We start from the raw sequence: 14,252 nt of genomic DNA on the forward strand, positions 1-14,252 counted from the left end.
CCACATGCTGAACACAATGTTTCTCTTTATTCAAAAATTTATTACCATGAAACCCACATTTCTTAAAAACACTTCATTTTGGAGTCATACTTTTTGAGAGATTTACCAGTCTATTCGTCACTATTCCTCAGAAAAATGTTAGCACTTCGATATACAAAGCATGTTTATACTATGAAAAGATACGATACTATTTTTGACAGTGCTACCAATACAAACACATAATTTAACCTTTATAACACAGCAATCCACAGCTTTCTACAGGGTGGTCCATTGATAGTGACCGGGCCAAATATCTCACATAATAAGCATCAAATGAAAAAACTACAAAGAACGAAATTCGTCTAGCTTGAAGGGAGAAACCAGATGGCGCTATGGTTGGCCTGGTAGATGGCACTGCCATGGGTCAAACTCATATCAACTGCATTTTTTAAAAATAGGAACCCCCATTTTTTATTACATATTCATGTAGTACGTAAAGAAATATGAATGTTTTAGCTGGACCACTTTTTTCGCTTTGTGATAGATGGGGCTGTAATAGTCAAAAATGGTTCAAATGGCTCTGAGCACTATGGGACTTAACTTCTGAGGTCATCAGTCCCCTAGAACTTAGAACTACTTAAATCTAACTAACCTAAGGACATCACACACATCCATGCCCGAGGCAGGATCGAACCTGCGACCGTAGCGGTCGCGCGTTTCCAGACTGTAGCGCCTAGCACTGCTCTGCCACTCCAGCCAGCTGCTGTAATAGTCACAAACATAGAAGTATGTGGTATCACATAACATTCCGCCAGTGCGGACGGTATTTGCTTCGTGATACATTACCTGTGTTAAAATGGACCGTTTACCAATTGCGGAAAAGGTCGATATCGTGTTGATGTATGGCTATTGTGATCAAAATGCCCAAGGGGCGTGTGCTATGTATGCTGCTTGGTATCCTGGACGACATCATTGAAGTGTCCAGACCATTCGCCGGATAGTTACATTATTTAAGGAAACAGGAAGTGTCCAGCCACATGTGAAACATCAACCACGACCTGCAACAAATGATGATGCCCTAGTAGGTGTTTTAGCTGCTGGGGCAGCTAATCCACACATCAGTAGCAGACAAAAAGCGTGAGAATTGGGAATCTCAAAAACGTCGGTGTTTAGAATGCTACATCAACATCGATTGCACCCGTACCATATTTCCATGCACCAGGAATTGCATGGCGATGACTTTAAACGTCATGTACAGTTCTGCCACTGGGCACAAGAGAAATTACAGGGCGATGAAAGATTTTTTGCATGCATTCTATTTAGCGATGAGGCATCATTCACCAACAGCGGTAACCTAAACCGCCATAATATGCACTATTGGGCAACGGAAAATCTATGATGGCAGCAACAAGTGGAACAGCAGCGACCTAGGCAGGTTAATGTATGGTGTGGCATTAAGGGAGGAAGGATAATTGGCCCCCATTTTATCGATGGCAATCTAAATGGTGCAATGTATGCTGATTTCCTGCATAATGTTCAACCAATGTTACTACTACATGTTTCACTGCATGACAGAATGGCGATGTACTTCCAACATGATGGATGTCCGGCAAATAGTTTGCGTGCGGTTGAAGCAGTATTGAATAGCATATTTCATGACAGGTGGATTGGTTGTCAAGGCCCGCACGTTCACCGGATCCGACGTCCCCGGATTTCTTTCTGTGGGGAAAGTTGAAGGATATTTGCTATCGTGAACCACCGACAATGCCTGACAACATGCGTCAGTGCATTGTCAATGCATGTGCGAACATTACGGAAGGCGAACTACTCACTGTTGAGAGGAATGTCGTTACACGTATTGCCAAAGGCATTGAGGTTGACAGACATCATTTTGAGCATTTATTGCATTAATGTCGTATTCACAGGTAATCACGCCGTAACAGCATGCGTTCTCAGAAATGATAAGTTCACAAAGGTACATGTATCACATATGGAACAACCAAAATAAAATGTTCAAATGTACCTACGTTCTGTATTTTAATTTAAAAAACCTTCCTGTTACCAACTGTTCGTCTAAAATTATGAGACATATGTTTGTGACTATTACAGCGCCATCTATCACAAAGCGAAAAAAGTGGTCCAACTAAAACATTCACATTTCTTTACGTATTACATGAATATGCAATAAAAAATGGGGTTCCTATTTAAAAAAACACAGTTGATATCAGTTTGAGCTATGGCAGCGCTTTATAGCAGGCCAACCATTGCGCCAGCTGGTTTCCCCCTTCGAGCTAGACAAATTTCGTTCTTTGTAGTTTTTTCGTTTGACACTTATTTCGTGAGATATATGGCCTGGTCACGATCAATGGACTACCCTGTATATAAAAAATTACCGATTTTATTAGGTCTTGAAGTAATGCGTGTAAAAATTTTAACATTTTCAACTAGTGTAGATTATATTTTAGAAAATAAAATAAAATACTTCCCACGCAAGTTTATAAGTAATATACATATCATTTTATTTGGAAAATTGCAAATTTTATAATCAGGTAAAAACCCGAAAAAGTGAAAAAGAATGTTTTCCCCTTGTAACTCCCCTTAAAGTTATGGAAATGTGCAAGCTTTCGGAGCCAGTGGCTTCTTCTTCTGGCAGAAACAATAAGGGGACGGAAAAGGGAAGAAAAAAAGGATTGTCAAGGTTTAGGAAATGGGGAGAGTTGTAGAAAAGCTGCAGAGAAACCCAGGCCAGGACAGACTTACTGAATGGGATGAGAAATATGTAACTAAACCAGTCCATCTCTCATACCACCAGCAGATGTGAAGAATTATTGTGATTGGTAGTAAGTCATAAACATTAAATTATTTTCAATGTATGTTCATATGTAATACTGCACGTACCTTTGAGGTATCATTGGGCCCATTGGGCAGAGGATCAAAATTAGGCCACTGCTTTCTAATTATTTGGACCATTTCACTAAATGAGACCATCTTCCCATCATTCCATTTGTTGCCGCTGAAAGGCATGTACTCGATAAATCTTACATCAACATTTTTCTCTTTTGTTAACTCCACAAAACTGCACACTTCATCTTCATTAAAACCTCGCATTACAACACAATTTATCTGTGGAAGAAAGACACCATTAAAAACTTGGTATCAGATAAAGCATGGTTTAAACAGAGTTTGAAAGACTTTTTGATAGGTAACTCATCCTACTCAATAGATGAATATCTTAACAGTGGCTGTTAGGCCAGCTTAAATAAGAATGTCTGTTAGATTTCAGTTCTGAGAGCACTTTGTCATAACAGTCAAGATTATGTACTTTTTGTTTGATAAATTTATTAATAGTGCATAACAATGTTTCAGTCTGACAGCGTATCAATTCTGAAAATATTAGCTGTTCCAGTTTGTATTGTATTCACCTAGTTTGACAATCTCCTGACAAATGATCAGGGTATTCAAATGTTTTATATTTTTTATGTTATACTTTCTGGCATGTTACTCACCCATGAGAATCGTCTCATGTTTTGGGTCTTGGAACAAAAGCTGAATCTAATCTAATCTAACCTACAAAATAATGGTTCTACAAGTCTGTTGTTATATTTGTATACCTCACTGATTCTGTTAAATTAATCTTTTTCTCTCTTTTTAGAGAATGTGGGAATTTATCTTAGCATGCCAAGCTGTTAACCTTCTTAACAATTTATGAAAATTAAACTACATACATCTCCAATCTTTTTCCCCACTCCAACGCACACATCTTTTGCTGAAAGTGTTATTTTAACAATTACATGAAACTGTGCTGCCATTTGTGAAACAAAGTTGAAAGTGTTCTCAAGATAAAAGGTCTTCAGAAAAGGAGCATTTAGTATCTGTGCAGGTGGTAATACTGACAGCCATCATATAAACAAGCCCATATGGTAGAACATCCCGCTTTACACATACACGCAATGCCAGAAAAAAGGAAAAGAGCACACCTTTCATTCAAGCATTGAATATATAAACTGATGAGACAAAACACTATGACCTCCTGTTTGATAATGTGTTTGTCCACTGTTGGAACACAATACAGCAGTGATTTTGTGTGGGACAAGTTCAACAAATTTCAGGTATGTTCCCAGCATTATGTGAGGTATGTTCCCAGCATTATGCAGCACCGCATGTCTAAGCACAGGTCATGTAATTCCCATAAATTGGAGATCAGTGGTTTCTGGGTGCAGAACTGGTATCTGATAGCATCGCAGATTTATTCCATCAGATTCAGAAGGGGTGAATTTGATTCTGGCCTCGTGACACTGAAAGTCATATTGTTGAAACATGTCACCTTCATTAGGGACAGGGTGCGGACAGTGCACAATAATGTTCACACAGAACAAAGCTGTTATGGAGCCTTCAGTTACTACCACAGGACCCATAGAAGACCAGGTGAATGTCCTCCATAGCATAATATTGCTCCCACTGGCCTAAGTCTGTAGCAAAGTGCACCTTTCAAGCACCAATTCACTCTGTTGACAGTGTATGTGCACAAAACCGTCAAGTAGGTGTAATGCGAAACTCGAATGATTCAACCAGATGACACATTTCTATTGATTCACTGCCCAATCTCAATGCTCCTGAGCCACAGAAATTGTAATTCAACTGTGTTGTCAACATGGGAACATACAGGGGTTGTCTGCAGCAGAGCCCTATGTTTAACAATGTGCAATGAATGGTGTGCTCTGAAATACTCGTGCTTCCACCAGCACTGTGTCATCAGACATGCCACAGAAATTAGCTTCCTCAGCCGAATGTCATCTTTTTCAAAGGAACCATCCCAGCATTTGTCTTAAATCATTTAGGGAAATCAAGGAAAACCCAAATTTTGATGGCCCGATGGGATTCGGGTCCGTTGTCCTCTGGAAGTCAAGTCCACTGTCTGACCACTGTGGTGGCATGACCTAGTCTTAATTAAGCCAGAAAATCCTGGGAAATGCTGACATACTTATTGATTTAAGATATAACAATTTAAAACAATCCTCTCATGAATTTCACTACAATTTTCCGCTCTTTTGAAAAAAAATTTCTTTTGACTGTTTTGATGTTGTTTAGTATGTTTAAATAATGATGGCAGTCTCTATAAAAGGGCAGTTTGACTTTTAAGTTTAGTTATACTGTTTTAAACTACATCCTTCATCTATTTGTCCACCCAGAAGTGCTATAGGATATAACTTGAAGACTATGGTGAGGTGGTGGGGGACAGTCATGTGTTGAGAAGGAGGTGCTGCCAGAAATGAAGTGTGTGAGGTGACGTTATTGACACTGCATACAGGGAGAATAAAAATACTCTATTCCATATTCATTTACAATCTACGTCTGGCCCCCATATGGTTTTACTTTTCTCCAATAAGAAAAAAGAAATTGTCAGTAACTGTCTTTATAAGGTCTTAAAAGGAAACAAACAATAGAAATCTAGGCTGGAGTAATGACCATATTATAAAAAAGATACATTGCTATTCACTGTATACAGGAGATGTTAGGTCACAGACAAGCACAACAAAAAGACTACTAAACACGTAAGCTTTCCATCAGAAAGACTTCTTCCAAAGTGGACAAAAAAAACACACACACACACACACACACACACACACACACACACACACACACACACCCAACCGTTGTTTCTCCCATGATGCACAGTTGCTCCCAGTCTGGCCCTAGCAGCCGGAGACAGTGGTCATGTATGTGTGATCTGCATTTGCGCGCATGTGTGTGCGTGTGCGTGTGTGTGTGTGTGTGTGTGTGTGTGTGTGTGTGTGTGTGTGTGTGTGTGTGTGAGGGAAGGGGGGGGGGGGGGGGGGGTTTGCACCAAAAGCTTACGTGTTTAATAATAGGTGGTGTTCCTTTCCCCCCACCCCCACCCCCCCCCCCCCCCCTGCCAGCAACACATTTACACTATACAGTGAGTGCCAATCTATCCTTTTCATAATACTGTCGTTACCACCTTGCCAAGAGGCATATTGTGGAGTAATCCGAAGGGCTCTACTAATTTGTACAAGAGGAAGGAGAGCACAATCTCAATGTAAGTTTTTAGAAAACTGGTATGTGCATTACTTCTGCAAACCTTTCAGAAAGGATACAGTATGCACTTCATTCAGCAAGATGAGTAATAAACAATATTAGCAATACTGCATCAAACTTGTTCACTTTCATCTTTGGATTAAACATTCGATTTCAGAGAGTACAGAATTTGGCAGAATCAAATTTTGGGGATATGTGGAACTGGGACAATGGCATATTTTTTACCCATTCAACAAACTAAGCACTGCTGATTGCTACTTTTATTGTGTCTGCTGCTGCAATGCATATATGAAACTATAAGTGCAGCATCTATGATGGAATAAAATGTTATACAAATGAAACATACAGGTACAGTGAAATAGAGTAGTATGGCTCATCATTTCGGTCTCACAGATTAGTAGGTGTTGACTTGAAATATAATACTTAAGAAGTTGAATCCAAAGGAGAGGATGTACCGTATTTACTCAAATCTAAGCCGCACTTTTTTTCTGGTTTTTGTAATCCAAAAAAAAGCATGCGGCTTGGAATTGAGTGCAAAGCAAGTGGAAGTTCTGAAAAATGTCAGTAGGTGCTGAAACAACTAATTTCTGCCGTCGAATATATGTAGCGCTACACAGGCATGCTTCGTAGGCACAAAGATAAATACTGGCGCCAAAACCTCTGCGTCAGTAAATAAATTAAAAAAAAAAGGTGGAAGACAATTTTCATACATTATCCAACGAAGTAAATACAAATTCCGTATTGTTCATCTTCGAATGTAGCAGAACTTCAATGTATTACGAAAATCCGACCGGCAAGACTGTTTGGGATGTTTGTCAATATGGCCAACTCAATGTTCCGAATTTTTTCCTACCTGTGAGAAGAGACGGTTGCTAATAGGAACCTGATGAAATGTGAATCACATGCAGTATTCTCTTCATCATAAGAGTAATACGAATATAAACATTTTGCCACGTATTCTTTCGTGTTTGCTGCTATCTTATTTAAATCCTGTCTGCCTAATAAACTACGAAACTAGAGTGAGACAACAGCAAACGCGGAAGAATATACGTATCGTGTCATGTTTATATTCATATTATTCTTATGCCTAATAGTGATACAGTCAGAAATGAAGCACGGCAACTGACTAGATTTTTATATCCAAGATGACTCTAATTTCTGTGCAGAATTTGATGTACTAAAGAAGCGGCCGCAAAGATTTTCAAATGGAGAAAAATTTTCACCTAACTCTCGTTCAGAACATGTTCTATCATACGCAGTCTATTATTTGGTTCTTGTTGATCATTATCAAAGAAAGCAGCAGTGTAAGGAACAACAAATAGTAGTCTCTTGCCATTGTTTCGCTAATGAGATGATTTCTCTCTCCTTTTTTTTTTTTTTTTTTTTTTTTTTTTTTTTTTTTTTAATTGTAGGCAGCGGTAGCGTGTACAAAAGCAAGCCATGCCACGAGTGACGACAGGCCGCAAACACGCACTATCAGAATGCGACAAACAATGCATGACACAGTACAGTAATGCATTTTCAGCTTAGAGTGACATAAACGCCTATAACAAGGAAAACGGCACTTATCAGATCAAAGCAAAATAAGCAATTGATTCAAACCAGATGAAGCACATGAAAAAGGAAGGGTACCAGTATAAATACGGATGGAGCGCCTGACGCATAGCAAAGGCTACCTGGTAAAGCTTAACTGCTAAGCTTACGACTCGAACCAAACTACTGTAGCTGTATCGTCATTCATTCGACCTAAATTGTGTCTCATATTACAATGGACTGACTTTGTTTCGATTTGGAGGTGCGGCCTAAAACTTTTCTCTCCCCTTGAACTTCGAGTCTCAAATTTCAGGTGTGGCTTAGATTCGGGATTTTTTTTTTTTTTTCTTTCCTTTATTTCGAGTCTCATTTTTCAGGTTTGAGTGCGGCTTAGATTTGGGTAAATACGGTAGGTGGTATTTCAACTAATTCTGACTATGAAATAAAACAAAGTACAGCAGGGAGCTCTGACGAATCAAAGAGCAGCGATGAAGATTCTGATGAATAGTAAAGTATGAGTTAAGACATAAGATGCTACTGAGATTGTAAATTTTTGTTGTGTTGATGAATCTGTTAACAAACATATTCAAAAATGCACTGAAACATTGGCACATGTAGTGTTGGGAGGTGATAAACTGTCATTACTGTTAGAGGAGCTACGTATTTCTTGCTGTTCTACTCCTAAATGACACTGTATCTGAAGGTATAGAATGAATCTTCACTGGCTAGAGAAATGGGTAACACAATTTTACAAGTCTCTGCTGTCATGTAATCTCTTCAGGGAAATCATGACTGTACTAAGATTCGGTTTGTGGTTGACAAGGTCAGAGTCATTAAGAAATGCAAGGCAGCTACCATGTCAGTCCTAGAAGAGAGAGACGTAGCAAACTGTCAAAGCATGTACAGTCCCGGTCCATATGTTTGTGGTGATGTACTAACCAAGTAATACTGTGTGTCAGGCAGCGCATTACTCAAGAACCGTCATGGAAAAAGGTAGAGTGGTAATTTATGTAAAAAACAACATATTTTACAATGCATTAGATTTAAAGAGCCATTGTATAGAGCAACAAATTGAAGTATGTGGTGTTGAGATTACTGTAAATGACTTCACGGCTGTAGTGTTAGCACTGTATAGATCTCCCTCAGGGAATTTGAATGTATTTCTTAAGCACTTAGATTCTTTATTATCCATACTGTACTCAAAGTCCAAGAACTTGATAATTACTGGTGACTTTAATGTTGATTTCCTAAATGAGAGCAATAGTAAAGCTGATTTAGTACATTTAATGGAGTCTTATAATCTGATGACAATAGTAGATTTCCCAACTAGGGTTGCTGTTAACAGTAAAAGTCTGATAGATAATATATTTATAGATAAGTCTACATGGAATGAGATCATTGTACATCCAATCCTTGGCCTTTCTGATCATGGTGGTCAATTGCTTAGGCTCAATTACATCAGTGTGTGCAACAGTTCCGAGCATTCTTGGAAATCTTTTAGGATAATAAATGAACAGGGCCTTAAAAAATTCAGTGATAGCCTAAAAGAGATAGACTGGAGCCGAGTTGATAGGGAAACAGATGTAAACAAAAAGTACAATTCATTTTTAAATGAATTCATGTCTGTATTTGAGTCCATCTTTCCCAAAAAAAAGTAGTTAGAAATAGTCATATAGGCAATGCCAAGAAGTCTTGGATCACTACAGGGATAACAACATCTTGTAGAACAAAAAGGATGTTATACAGTTCTCTCAGGACTTGTAATGATCCAAAGAAATGACAACACTACAAACTTTACTGTAGCATTCTCAAGAAGGTTATAAATAATTCTAAAAGTATGTGCATAAAATCAGAAATTGAAAGCTCAGAAAATAAAATTAAAACTATAAGGAATGTAATAAAGAGGGAAACTGGCAGGACAACAGGGAACATGTCTCAGGTAGAGATTAAAACAGGGGACAGTATCATAAAGAAACCTGAGTTGGTTGCAGAAATATTTAATAACCACTTTTTGAGAGCAGCAGAGAAGACAAGCTGTAATGGTTCTATGGAAGAATCATTGTCCCTCCTACAGAAAGCTATTAGCAACAGAATCCCACAGTTATCCTTATCTCCATTTACTGTAAGCGAAGTCATAAGAGTAATTAGATCATTAAAAAACAAAAATTCTGCTGGTGTGGACAATATTTCTAGTAAAATACTGAAACACTGTTATAAATTTGTTAGTCCCACCTTATGCAACATATACAATGCATCCCTAGAAGATGGGATTGTCCCTGACAGACTTAAGTTGGCTGTAGTGATTCCTCTCTTTAAAAAAGGGGATAAAAGCATTGTTACAAACTATCGCCCAATATCCCTATTAACTACCTTCTCGAAAATTCTAGAAAAACTCATGCACAGGAGGATTGTAGACCATCTCAAATTCCATAGTATCTTAAGCAAAAATCAGTTTGGTTTTCGTGCCGGTCTTTGTACTGAACAGGCAATATTCTCTTTCAGCAACCAAGTTTTGGAAGCCATTAACAAAAAAATGTCTCCAGTGGGTATTTTTTGCGATCTTACGAAAGCCTTTGACTGTGTAAACCACCAAATTCTTTGGAAAAAGGCAGAATACTATGGTTTAGGTGGTACTGTTGGCTTGTGGGTACAATCATATCTACAGGATCAGAAGCAGACTGTAATGCTAAATGGCTCTTCTGGAGAACCTGCCTCGTCTGAATGGGGCATGATAACGTGTGGTGTGCCTCATGGCTCCGTTTTGGGCCCACTGATTTTCCTCATCTTTATTAATGATCTTCCTCTTTGTTCTGAGACAAACAGCAAATTTACCCTGTTTGCCGATGATACCACAATTCTAATTGACGATTTGACTGATCATGATCTTGAAAAAACTACAACTACTGTTTCTAATGACATCTTAAATTGTTTCTCCTCAAATGGTCTCTCACTCAATGCAGATAAAACTCATTATATGAGGTTCCATACATCACAAAGTAATCCCAATGAAATTGACATAAAATGTAGAGATCAACCAATACAGAAAGTTGAAGAAACAAAATTCCTGGGTGCTTACATAGACAGTAAATGTAATTGGTCAGTTCACATTCTTCATCTATGTAAAAAACTTAGCTCGGCAACATTTTCACTACGGGTAATTTCTTCAGTGGCTGAAGTTGACACTATTAAGGTTGCCTACTTTGGCTACTTCCACTCATTGATGTCATATGCTATCATATTCTGGGGGAACCAACCACTTGCAAAACAAGTTTTCACCATCCAAAAAAAAAGCAATCAGAATAACGTGTGGGGTTAATCAAAGACACTCTTGCAGGCATTTGTTTCGGAAGATAGGTATCCTAACAACTGCCTCACAGTATATTTTTTCCTTGCTGACCTTTGTGTGCAAAAATTATTCCATCTACCAAGACAACAGTAAATTCCATGGTTATAACACTAGAAACAAAAACAATCTACATTTAGAAATGAAACGTCTCACTCTGGTACAAAAAGGAGTTTACTACTCCAGCATTAAGCTGTTCAATGCTCTACCACTACATATCAAATGTGTTCATACAGAACTGCCAAAATTTAAACGAGTTCTCAAAGATTACCTGACAGAGAAATCTTATTATACTGTGGATGAATACCTGAAAGAAAATGTATACCATCACTAAACTTATTGTGTCTAGAAGTAGTTCAATTGATTTTATTGTGCATTTGGGAATTAGCTCACTTTTTGTAACAACAGATTGGCTATACATGTATTTACTCTTGTAGGCCTAATATCTGATTTAACTTTGTGCTCTTGCCTTTAACCTTTATTTGAAACTCCTTTTTCTGTCAAATGGTTGTTATGTTATCTAGCTGATATTGTATCTGTTACTGTATTTATAGTATGTCTTACTTAAACTATGTACAATTTGCCATTGAATTGCCCTTGTATAGTTTAAATTGAAACCTGTACAATTTGACACGTTCCATATCCTTGTGATTGACTCACTAACTGGATCTATGGAACAAGAAATAAATAAATAAATAAATAAATACTGAAGTGTGATCCAAGTCACACAAATATGGCTTTAATAATAACCTCCGAACAATGTGCCTCTAAGGACTCAACAAGACACAGAACACTGATGTGCACATTACAAACTAGAATCACACAGAGAGTCAGTCAGCACTGTTCCACACTAATATATGTGCGAGTCACCAGCAGATGGCACGGCAGGGACCGCACGGCACGCTTGGCTCCCAGAGACGGCCTCCAGCAGCCAGCCTGCAATGATCAGTCGGTGACCAATTTAAAGACGCATGTACGGCAACACCACTCTCGGTGCACTCACACTGACATGTACTAGTAGCACGATACAGCAGTGATGAGTAGTAGTACCCCTCCTGTCTTGTGCGCCTTTTATCTGGCTCTACAATTTACTTTCCTAGACCCACACAAATGCCTGATCCTCCTAATTCAATTTGCTCTGCAGACTATTTAAAACTTTTAAAGAAAAAGGAGCCACAATTGCACTTTGTGTGCCAGTTACTTTCCAATACATTGGCACCAGCTGATCTTATTTAAGAATACTCAACTTTCGTAGCCATACTTACAGCACATCCTTTGCTTCCTGGCCTAAATCCAAGTTAACTCCCAGCCCCCCCCCCCCCCCCCCACACACACACCCCTCTCTCCCCCCTCGCAAATCAGCTAGTTGTGTGCTGTTATCTCACGTCACACCCTAGTCTATGAGTGCCCAGCTGTCTGGCACCTGACCCCTCTACCTGCACCCCTAGCTAGCCCACAGATGGCTCCCCACTCTCCCACGAGCCACTAAATGCTTCCCTCCAAACCCCTCCCATCTCTCTCCATCTCTCACATTGCCTCAACCCACCCCATCCTACCCCACTCTAAAGCCCCACCTCACTCCAGAACACTCACCATGGGCCAGTAAAGAGCTGGCAGTTGAGCGACCACAGCATAAGGAGACATGCATGCGCATGTGAGAGAGTGTGTGTGTGTGTGTGTGTGTGTGTGTGTGTGTATGTGTGTGTGTGTGTGGGCGCGCGCACATGTTTTCCCTACAGCTAGAAAAAGAAAGTGCATTCTGGAAGCTCGCCAAGTAACATACCTTTTAGTTTGGAAGGTAGAAGACGAGGTACTGGTGGAAGTAAAGCTGTGAGGATGGGTCGTGAGTCGTGCAAGGATAGCTCAGCACTTGCCCACGAAAGGCAAAGGTCCCAAGTTTGACTCTTGGTCCGGCACACAGTTTTAATCTGCCAGGAAGTTTCATATCAGTGCACACTCCACTGCACGGTGAAAATCTCATTCTACATACCTTTTGTTCGTGTGCCTATCGATGAGACAGTGCTTCTGCCTTTTGGTGAGCCATCTCCTTTATTCCTAAATAATTCGTAATTTTCAACAGAAACTTTCTGTACCTTATTGTTGCATCCTACATTACAATATGCAATTTCCACAATATGTGGTCATCTGTGAATATAATGGGGGTAACAACTGTAGGAGACCAAAAACTGACTGCAGTAAGCAAGTTCAAGTTATTGTACGCTGCAGTAGTTACCCAGAGGTGAAGAGGGTCACAGAGGATAAGCTAGCATGGGCAACTCCATGAAACCAATCTTCAGATGGAAGATCACAACAATAAAAACATTTGATTCAGCATACAACAGGCTCCAAACAGCATACACAACCTGTATGCTCAGAAACACAGAAAATCATATTGGTTCCATCAGCAGGAAACTTCAGCCCGTAATTGTTATGGAACACTGCGGCGATTTTGTTCATTAATAAAACCCAAAACTGGGGAGTAATAAGAGAGTATTGTTGTAACTTCTTATCAACCTGGTTACCAAAATACATATTAAGAAGACTGGTAAAGTGTTATTTTGAAGGGGTCACTCCAAAGCGCCACGAAAGTATTTGAGCAATGTATAAAATTAGAGAATCAGTGCACAATATTGAAAGCCTATCTACATTATCTATATCTGCATGACTAGTCTGTAATTCACAATTAATTGCTGGCAGAGGGTTCAGAGAACCACCCTCAACCTATTTATCTACCATTCCACTCCCCTACAGCATTTGAGGAAAACCAAACACTTCAATATTTCCGTACAAGCTCTGATTTCTCTTATTTTATTACAATGATCATTTCTCCCTATGTAAGAGGGCTCTAACAAAATATTTTCACATTCGGAGGAGAAAATTGATGATTGAAATTTTAAGAACCTGCTCCAGCAAAATGCTTTTGCTTTAATGACTGCCACCCCAATTCACATGCGATATCTGTGGCATGCACTTTCCTGTTTCCCAATAATACAAAATGAGCTGCCCTTCTTTGAACTTTTAAATGATGTCCTTTGTCAGTCCTATCTGGTAAGGATCTCACACCATGCTGAATACTCCAAAAGAGGACAGACAAGTATAGTTGTAGATAGTCTCTTTAGTAATCCTAACCTTCTAAATGTTTTACTATTAAATCACAGTCTTTTGTTTGCTTTTCCACCGCGTTATCTATGTGGGCATTCCAATTTAAGTTATTTGTAAATGTAATTCCTAAGTATTCAATAGACTTCACAGCCTTTAGATCTGCGTGAATTATCATGTAACCAAAATTTAGTAGATGCCTTCTACTACTCATGCGGATGACATAACAATTTTTATTATT

At 39.0% G+C, this 14,252-nt stretch overlaps 1 pseudogene; it reads right to left on the reverse strand.

The window, feature by feature from the left end:
- The window catches only part of LOC124622189, a 104,967-nt pseudogene that overhangs the window by 73,838 nt on the left and 16,877 nt on the right, over positions 1-14,252 (reverse strand).

The sequence above is a fragment of the Schistocerca americana genome, chromosome 7, assembly GCF_021461395.2.
Source record: "Schistocerca americana isolate TAMUIC-IGC-003095 chromosome 7, iqSchAmer2.1, whole genome shotgun sequence".
NCBI classification, from domain to species: domain Eukaryota; kingdom Metazoa; phylum Arthropoda; class Insecta; order Orthoptera; family Acrididae; genus Schistocerca; species Schistocerca americana.